The sequence below is a fragment of the Symphalangus syndactylus genome, chromosome 1, assembly GCF_028878055.3.
Source record: "Symphalangus syndactylus isolate Jambi chromosome 1, NHGRI_mSymSyn1-v2.1_pri, whole genome shotgun sequence".
NCBI lineage: Eukaryota > Metazoa > Chordata > Mammalia > Primates > Hylobatidae > Symphalangus > Symphalangus syndactylus.
In genome coordinates, this window is record NC_072423.2 from 27,521,792 (window position 1) to 27,531,679 (window position 9,888).

Genomic DNA, 9,888 nt, shown 5'->3' on the forward strand with positions numbered 1-9,888 from the left:
GTAAATAAACCTACTGTCAGGCCTCTGAGCCCAAGCTGAGCCATCATATCCCCTGTGACCTGCACTTACACATCCAGATGGCCTGAAGCAACTGAAGATCCACAAAAGAAGTGAAAATAGCCTTAACTGATGACATTCCACCATTGTGATTTGTTTCTGCCCCACCCTAACTGATCAATGTATTTTGTAATCTCCCCCACCCTTAAGAAGGTTCTTTGTAATTCTCCCCACCCTTGAGAATGTACTTTGTGAGATCCAGCCCCTGCCCGCAAAACATTGCTCCTAACTACACCGCCTATCCCAAAACATGTAAGAACTAATGACAATCCCACCACCCTTTGCTGACTCTCTTTTCAGACTCAGCCCACTTGCACCCAGGTGAAATAAACAGCCTTGTTGCTCGCACAAATCCTGTTTGGTGGTCTCTTCACACGGACGTGCGTGACACCTACCTTACCAGGCGACTGAGAAAGTATCTGAGTATGACTTTAGGGATCATTCCTTTGTCTGAATTCTGATGCATCTTTAAAAACGACCTTGCACTTAACCAACCACTAAAAGAAAAAGAAGAATTGTCACAGAAATTACTTATCAGTGATACAGTTCATTGACTGATTCACTTGGTTATCCCAATCTGGATAGAATAAATTATAATGCGTTAACAAAGCACCTCCAAGTCTTAAAACAATTTTTTTTTCTTAGACGCTGTCTAGCTCTGTCACCCAGGCTAGAGTGCAGTGGCACAATCTCGGGTCACTGCAACCTCCACCTCTCCGGTTCAAGCGATTCTCCTGCCTCAGCCTCCCAAGTAGCTGGTATTACAGGTGCCTACCACCACACCTAGCTAATTTTTGTATTTTTAGTAGAGACGGGTTTTCACCATGTTGGCCAGGCTGGTCTCGAACTCCTCACCTCATGATTCACCAGCCTTGGCCTCCCAAAGTGCTGGGATTACAAGTGTGAGCCACGGTGCCCAGCCAAAAACAATTGTTTTGTTCTTGCTCATGCTGCATGCCCAGGTTGACAGAGCAGCCACCATCTGAAACCTCACCAGTGGCCATGGAAGACGACAACAGCATTCTGGAAAGCCACAAACTAGCAATTGAACCATCTATCTAAAAGTGGCACGATTAAAGCTCTTAGCATAAGAGTTTAAAGCACTTAGCATAATGGCAATACCAGGTACCACTTGGTCAGAACTAATGATGTGACCCACCCAATCACAATGGGGCCAGGAAGTGGAATGTTGCCAAGTGCCCAAAAGGGAGGGACACAGAAAGATTTGTTGAACAATATTAATGACTACCATTTGGTCTTTTGAAATAATAATACCAAGACTTTCCATTTGTGTAGTAACACATCACTTTCAAAATACTTTCACTAATGAGATTGCTTTTCCTTCTCCAGTCGTACCAAACTACTTTGCAAAAAAGGTTTGTTGGCCGGACCCAGTGACTCACACCTGTAACCCCAGCACTTTGGGAGATGGGTGGATCACTTGAGGTCAGGAGTTCAAGACCAGCCTGGCCAACGTGGTGAAACACCACCTCTACTAAAAATACAAAAATTTGCTGAGCGTGGTGGCATGTGCCTGTAGTCCCAGCTACTCAGGAGGCTGAGGCAGGAGAATCGTTTGAATGTGGGAGGCGGAGGTTGCAGTGAGCCAAGATCGCACCACTGTACTCCAGCCTGGATGATAGAACGAGACTCCCAAAAAAATAAATAAATAGTTGTTTGTTGAGGGAATGATTGAATAGATGAATAAACAGCTCTATTAGGTAAAAAGGAAGATACTATCATTCCGGCTTCTCTGATGGGAAAAGTGAGACCTAGAGATTATTGGCCAGGCGCAGTGGCGCACGCCTGTAATCCCAGCACTTTGGGAGGCTGAGGCAGGTGGATCACGAGGTCAGGAGATCCAGACCATCCTGGCTAACACGGTGAAACCCCGTCTCTACTAAAAATACAAAAAATTAGCTAGGCATGGTGGCGGGCGCCTGTAGTCCCAGCTACTTGGGAGGCTGAGGCAGGAAATGGCATGAACCCAGGAGGCCGAGCTTTGCAGTGAGCCGAGATCGTGCCACTGTACTCCAGCCTGGGCGACAGAGCGAGACTCTGTCTCAAAAAAAAAAAAAAAAGATTATTAAGAGGATTGCCCAAGATTACAGAATTCTTAACCAACGTACCCTGATGACAAATTCATTACCCAGAATGTGCAGCTAAAGAAACCAAAGTTATGCCTTTTAATTGCTACTGGATGGTAAGCAAGTATGTGAGTTTCTCAGACTTTTGACATTTATACCAGTGATCCTTGTGGGTGTTTCCCTAAGGAGCTAATGTTTTTCCTATTGCAAAACAAAGCCGTGTGTTGGGTGGGACTTGGAAGGGATCAGGGAGGGTTGGAGAATGTCTCCATTCTCTGCCTGCCAGATTTTCCTTTGAAAAGCAGCAAGTTGGACTCATTAAATAGGAACAAAATTTATAGAGACATCTAAAAGACAGTGCTAAGAGGAGGAAGCAGGGCAGCCAATTCTGATTCCGGCCCCCTCTTAATTTCAGGAAAGGATAAATCAGGGCAATTCTTTCTTTTCAGAGTGACTGGCTCCCCCTCTGCCAACACGGTTGCTAAGCAAAGCCTGGGCCTCGCTGTGTGTGTGGGCATGCACCTCCCGGCCTGCAAGTTCATCAAGAGAGGACAAGGAGAAAGACGGGCAGGAAAACAGGCTCTGAGCAAGATAGCTAGCTCCAAGGGGCTACGACCCAAACACCTGAACACACTGCAACAGAGCAAAGCACGCACTAGTGATGGGTGAAGTCAGCCTGGGAGGTGGGAGATGATTACAAAACAGTCACCAACTAATTATTCTTCAAGATAATCAGAAGGCTTTGCTTTTACTATATAAATATCAGTGACATAGTAAGACATGGTTTTTCCTTGTGAAACAAGCTATACTTAAGCTCTAATTCTAACCTTACTAACTGTGTAGACTTGGACAAATTACCTCATTACTGAATATCAAGAAGTTTCTCATCTGTAAAAATGGGGATGATATGGGTACCAGTTTTATAGGTTTATTGTGAGAATTGCATGGGATAAAAGATTTCAAGCTCTTAGCATAACGGCAATACTAGGTATCACTATTAATAATGGTTCATTGTTCAAAAGAAAATTTTAAATAAAAGAAAATGTGAACCTTTGAAAGTAATACAATAAAAACTGAAGGAAAAGGAAAAAAAGACAGTCACGGAGACTGATGGTGAGAAATGGAAGCAAATAGGGATAAAGAGAAAAGAAATGTACTTCTCTGTCTCTAGGCTGCTGTCAGAATCTGCCTGGCTTCCGCCACCTCTGTTGGCCTCAGCTTTTCCTGCCTGGGCTCACACAGAGCTTCTCAGGCTTCAGCAGGCACAACCTGGAGAGCTTGTGACAGTCCACGTTGCTGGACCCATGCCCCCAGAAAGTCTGATTCAGTGGGTCTGGGGTGGCGCCCAAGAATTTGCACTTCTACCAATTCCAGGTGATGCTGGTGAAACTGCACCAGGACGGCTCTCTGAGGACCACTGACATAAGGCACGGCCCTCCCTGACCCCAGACCAACCCAGGTGGGAGATACGTCATCTACATATTTGTAGTTTTCTGGGCTGTTTCATATTTCAATAGCCTTGGCCTGTGCTTTAGATATCTCAGGACTGACCTCGTGGCTTCTCTGGTGCCTCCGATTCCCACTGATGGCCCAGAGATGACCAGTGGCCTTTCACGCCTTCCATCTTTCCATCCTAGTGACAGCTTTCCTAGTCCCCAGATTGAATTTGGCTTTGGTGCCTGTCATCCTGATCTGTCTGTGCCAGTGTCCCTCCCAGGGCTTGGACCCTGCCACTCAGTCCCATCCCAGCATACAGACGTTTTTGCCTGGCTTGTAGGGAACAGAGTTCTGGTCTTTGCCTGCTGCCCCGTGGGCAGACCCTCCCCGTCCTCCAGGGACCCACTCCCAGTCTTCTGCGACTGGGCTTCCCCTGCCTGGTGAGACCCACTGCCGCCATCTTGGAAAGTCTGGAGTCCAGGGGTTCCCGTATCACTGCTGGGTTTGCTGCATACTGTGGACCCTGAGCCTGGCCTGTCTGGGCTACTTGCCACCTCCTAGCATGATCCTTAATGGACAGGTCTGAGCTCATTCTGCATCCCTCTTTCTCAGCATTACCACAAGAAACGATCACACCAGATTCTGGAGATAAGACAAGAAATCATTCAACAATGACTTATTGAACAATATTCTGTGGCTAGCACTGCTTCAGTGACCTGGTGACACAGCAGTACACAAAACAGAAAAACAAACTTTCTGCCTTACACTCCACTGGAGAGACACAGACAATTAATGAATCAAAAATGGCAGCTATAGTATGTTGGATCAAGAGAAAAAATGAAGTCAAGAAGCCTGGGTAGTTGCACTTCAAACAGAGGGGACGAGGAAGGCTTTGCTGTGTAAAAACTTGAAGGAGAAGAGGAATCAAGCCACCAGGCTGTTAGGGAGGTAAGTGTCACAGAAAGTGACTGGTGATTAGTAATCCCTAACTGTTGCTCTGTGCAGCGTGGGAGCTAGTTCTCCCCTAACTGGGTGGGTCACACACATTTGAATTTAATGACTTTTTTTTTTTTTTCAAGACAGAGTCTCACTGTTGCCCAGGCTGGAGTGCAGTGGCACGATCTCAGCTCACTGTAACCTCTGCCTCCCAGGTTCAAGCGATTCTCCCGCCTCAGCCTCCGAGTAGCTGGGACTGCCACACCCACCTAATTTCTGTATTTTTAGCAGAGACGGAGTTTTGTCATGTTGGCCAGGCTGATCTCGAACTCCTGGCCTCAAGCGATTAGCGTGCCTTGGCCTCCCAAAGTGCTGGGATTACAGGTGTGAGCCACCACACCCGGCCTTGATGGCCTTTTTTAAAAAACGGGGGCACTTATGAAAACATTGCTCTGTGGCTATTGTAGTTTGACCTACAACAGCATTTCCAGCAGCCATTAGTTTGCCCCTTTCTCCTCAGTGATTCTCAACATACCATAGGTATGTCTTGAGTCCCTTCTCTTTTAACAACCTTCCTTTGTGCCCTGGACAGAGTCCAGCTCCACTCCATTTCTTTTCTCCCTTAAACAGCAAAACATCTTGAAAGAGTTGTCCAAAGTCATTGTGCCTACATCCTCCCATCTTCACCCCACTCCACCAGACTTCCATGTCCACCACGCCACTGACCCGGCTCCTGACAATGTCACCAAAAGGCCTCTGGTTGCCAAAGCCAAAGATTGTTGCTTTACACAATCAACTCCCGGAGCGTTGGGCCCCGCTGACCACAGCGTTCCTCCTTGAGGCACTTTCTTCTCTTGGCTTCCTGGTCCCCACAGTGTCTGACTTGTGCCCCATTTCACTGGTCACTCATTCTCAGACTCCTTTGTGGGTTCTTCTCAGCTTCTAAAGGTTGGAACACCAGAGGTCCTGGCCTTCAGTCCCCATCGGACATTCCATTCGCCTCTTAATGTGATCAGATTCAATACTGTGGCTTTAAATGCCTCCTATATCCCAAGGACTCCAAAATTTACGTCTCCAGCCTTGATGTTTCCACTGATCTCCCGACTTACAAATGTCAGCTACCATATCATGAGTTATGATATGACTTATGAATGTCAGCTACCGTATCATGAGTTATGATATGACTTATGAATGTCAGCTACCATATCACGAGTTATGACATGACTTGTGAACGTCAGCTACCATATCATGAGTTATGATATGACTTACGAATGTCAACTATCATATCACAAGTTATGATATGACTTATGAATGTCAGCTACCATATCATAAGTTATGATATGACTTACAAATGTCAGCTACCATATCACGAGTTATGATATGACTTATGAATGTCAGCTACCATATCATAAGTTATGATATGACTTATGAATGTCAGCTACCATATCATAAGTTATGATATGACTTACAAATGTCAGCTACCATATCATGAGTTATGATATGACTTATGAATGTCAGCTACCATATCACGAGTTACGATATGACTTACAAATGTCAGCTATCATATCACGAGTTATGATATGACTTATGAATGTCAGCTACCGTATCGCAAGTTATGATATGACTTACAAATGTCAGCTACCATATCACGAGTTATGACATGACTTACGAATGTCAGCTACCATATCGCGAGTTATGATATGACTTACGAATGTCAGCTACCATGAGTTATGATATGACTTATGAATGTCAGCTACCATATCACAAGTTATGATGTGACTTATGATAGGTCAGCTGCTCACCTGACATTTCTACGTGGCTGTCTAAAAGGCCCCTTCATCTTAATTCATCCAAAACAGAAAGCTTGGTTTTCCCTCCAGACCCTGCTTCTCCTCCCACCTTTTCCATCTTAATGAATGGCCATCACCATCGACTCAGACACTGAAACCAAAATCTAGAAATCATCCTCAACTTGTCTCTTTTCTCACACTTCACATCTGATGCATCAACAAGCCTTAGCAATTCCACATCTTAAACACATCCTGAATGTGACCTCCTTTCTTGATTCCAGCCACCATCACCCCAGCCTTACCATTTCTCATCTAAAATAGGGCAAAGGTCACCTAGTCAATCCTGCTTCCACTCTTGCCCTTCTTAGGTGCATTATTCACATAGGAGCCAGAGTGATCATTTTTCAAATAAATCAGATCACATCACTGTCCAGATTAAAACAAGCTCTCTCACTCCTTCCCGTTCTACCAAGACTGAAGTCTAAACTCCTTAGTGTTGTTACAAGGTCCCCCATGGTCTAGCCTCGCCCTTCTCTTGTGTTTTCTGCCACTCTTCCTCATCTTCACTAAGCTTCAACCTTCCTTCTTCTCCTTAACAAGGCTCCCCGGCTCTTGCCCGAGCACCTTTGCACTAATTGATCCTTTGCCTGAACTTTCTTATCTCAGATTTTCCCATGGCCAGCTCCTTCTTGCCATTCCGGTCCCAGATGAAATAGCACCTCATCCATCAGACAAGCCTTCTGAGACCTTTGGAATTAGACAAAAGTGGTCATGCAGGCTGGGTGCCGTGGCTCATGCCTGTAATCCCAGCACTTTGGGAGGCCAAGGTGGGCAGATCACCTGAGGTCAGGAGTTCAAGACCAGCCTGGCCAACATGGTGAAACCCCGTCTCTACTAAAAATATAAAAATTAGCCAGGTGTGGTGGCAGGCGCCTGTAGTTCCAGCTACTTGGGAGGCTGAGACAGGAGAATCGCTTGAACCCAGGAGGCAGGGGTTGTGGTGAGCCGAAATTGTGCCACTGTACTCCAGCCTGGATGACAGAGTGAGACTCTATCTCAAAAAAAAAAAAAAGTGGCTGTGCAATATTGTAAATGTATTAAATGCCCTGAATTTTACACTGAGTGGTTAATTTTATGTTATGTAAATTTTACCCCAATTTTTAAAAACAAAAATGAGAATTTTCATGAGGATTAAATGAGATACTATTTCAAAGTGCTTACCACAGTGCCCGACATTTCTCAATTGAGAAATTTTACCTCTTAATAGTTCATATAAATAAACATAACTTTATGAAACATCATGCCATTTTCTGAATTTTTCCCATTTCGCTATAGTGAGAATTCGGAACTTCATCAAGCGCCTGTACCACTCTGTGGGCCAGAATTTGAGAAGCACTGAAATAAACAATTTTGATGAATACAATCAATGTTTGTAAAAGGCCTGTGTTATAGAGCCATCCTAACTCATGTAATAAACGGAAGATACAGTGGAGAGTCTCTTGTGATAACGCTACTGTCTAGAAATGGACAAAGGCTCCGGTGAATAAACGTGGGTCATTCAGCTTTTCTCATTAGAGTGAGAATGGTAACATATATGCATACACACATCCCAAAACAAACACCACAAGCCCCACAGCAGTGACAATGTAGTTCAACCTTATTACCTGATCAGGAAAAATGTATCAACTCCAAGACAGAAGAGACCGCTCTGAGAGTAAACATACAGTGGGTTTCTAAGCACTCTTCTTTTCCATTCAAGCACACTATCTGTAACAAACATTAAAAAGCCGTGTCTTTTTGTTTCATAGAAGAAAATCATGTGATTTCTCTTTTCAGAAAAAGCAAGAGAAACACCTTCAACTTTCATTTGTACTGGGCAGGCTTTAAGAATCACTATAGGCCAGGCACAGCGGCTCACACCTGTAATCCCAGCACTTTGGGAGGCCAAGGCAGGCAGATCACGAGGTCAGGAGTTCCAGACCAGCCTGGCCAACATAGTGAAACCCCGTCTCTACTAAAAATACAAAAAATTAGCCAGCCGTGGTGGTGGGCGCCTATAATCCCAGCTACTTGGGAGGCTGAGGCAGGAGAATCACTTGAACCCGGGAGGTGGAGGTTGCAGTGAGCCGAGATCGTGCCATTCTACTCCAGCCTGGGGGGTGACAAAGTGAGACTCCGTCTCAAAAAAAAAAAAAAAAAAGAAGAAGAATCACTGTAATTCATGTAGGAGGAGAAGTTAGACTGGCAATAAAAGGTGGTGACTGAGATCCCTAACGGTCGTTCAGGAGCTTTGAGCTCCTTTGTGCACTCGCAGTGGCCGCAGCCCCCCTGGACTGTAGCACCACCTATTCATGGGCTGGTGCAGACCACCTGGGAGGCTTCTTCAATCTGCCCTGGGCTGTGTTTGCCCCTGTTTAGAGAGTACCACTATTATTGATAGGAGCGCTTCAGGAGGGTAGCAGCAGGGAGAAGGTGGAGAAACACTGATTTGATATTAGTGGACCACGTTTATTTATGCTTGTCTGCTTTTCAAGGAAAAACAAGTGTTAGGTCCTGGCTTCATTAACCATGATGAGAGAGAACTCGGCTCTTTGGATAACGAAAATACAATACCCAGGTATCAGTATTCACCTGGCAGCCAGGTGCCTGATTTATACCTAGAGGGAGTGAAAGGAGCCACTAGACACTGGCCTGGAAAGCTTACTGATGGGAGGTCACACACAGTGTCTCTAAAACAGAAGGAAGGCTGCTCGTGGGAAGGCTGCCAGCCTCCCATCCATTGGCCAACATGATCCCGCCATACCAAAGATTATCTCTTCCCTGACTGCTCCTAGAGTAAAGGCTCATCAATTCTCCGCACCCAAAGACAGCTATGCAGTCATCTGACTGGTGTGTCCGGAGAAGACTCAAGACACGAATGCCATTCAGTGCAGAGCAGGTGCCACCTGGTGTCTTTGTAGTCCAGATGGCTGGCACATTCTTCTGCCAAGAAAAGCACTCTAGAGCATGAGCCACGGCTCCTAGAAACCCCGGGCAAGAGCAAAGTTGTTACTGTCCACCTTGACCGCCAGGATATCCACATACGAGAACCAAAGCGCAATCTACAGATCTTGGCAGTTACACGGAGGCTCTCTTGCTCTGACCCTGGGCTTCTCAGCTTAGCCTCCGTGGTTCCATCTTGATCTATCTGTGGACTTTCATACTTGGCATCCCTCCCTTTTGAATCTTGACTTTCCCTAACAGATTGACCTGAGTTTGGTGCCCCACATGCTTTGCACAGAATACGCTGCCTAAGCTCAGGCCCCAGAGATGCCAACCCCTGACCCCAGTCCTGCTTGACAAAGAGTTGAGGCTTGAAGGGGAATGCAGACATCAGTAAGAAATGATGTGGTCCATAAAGCAAGCCTTTCACTTGAAAGAACACCCCTGCAATCCTGAGGACTAGTTGCTTATGAATAATGAGCCAGGCGCGGTGGCTCACGTCTGTATTCCCAGCACTTTGGGAGGCCGAGGCAGGTGGATCACTTGAGGTCAGGAGTTTAAGACCAGCCTGACCAACATGAAACCCCATCTCTACTAAA

General features: G+C 45.7%; 1 long non-coding RNA gene across 1 annotated transcript; it reads left to right on the forward strand.

Annotated features, from left to right (window-relative positions):
- The first annotated feature begins 3,027 nt into the window (after nt 1–3,027).
- LOC129492583 (uncharacterized) lies at nt 3,028–7,772 on the forward strand. Its single transcript, XR_008660933.1, has 3 exons — nt 3,028–3,603; nt 4,194–4,529; nt 7,643–7,772. It is a non-coding gene; the product is annotated as an uncharacterized lncRNA (long non-coding RNA).
- The last annotated feature ends 2,116 nt before the right edge of the window (nt 7,773–9,888 follow it).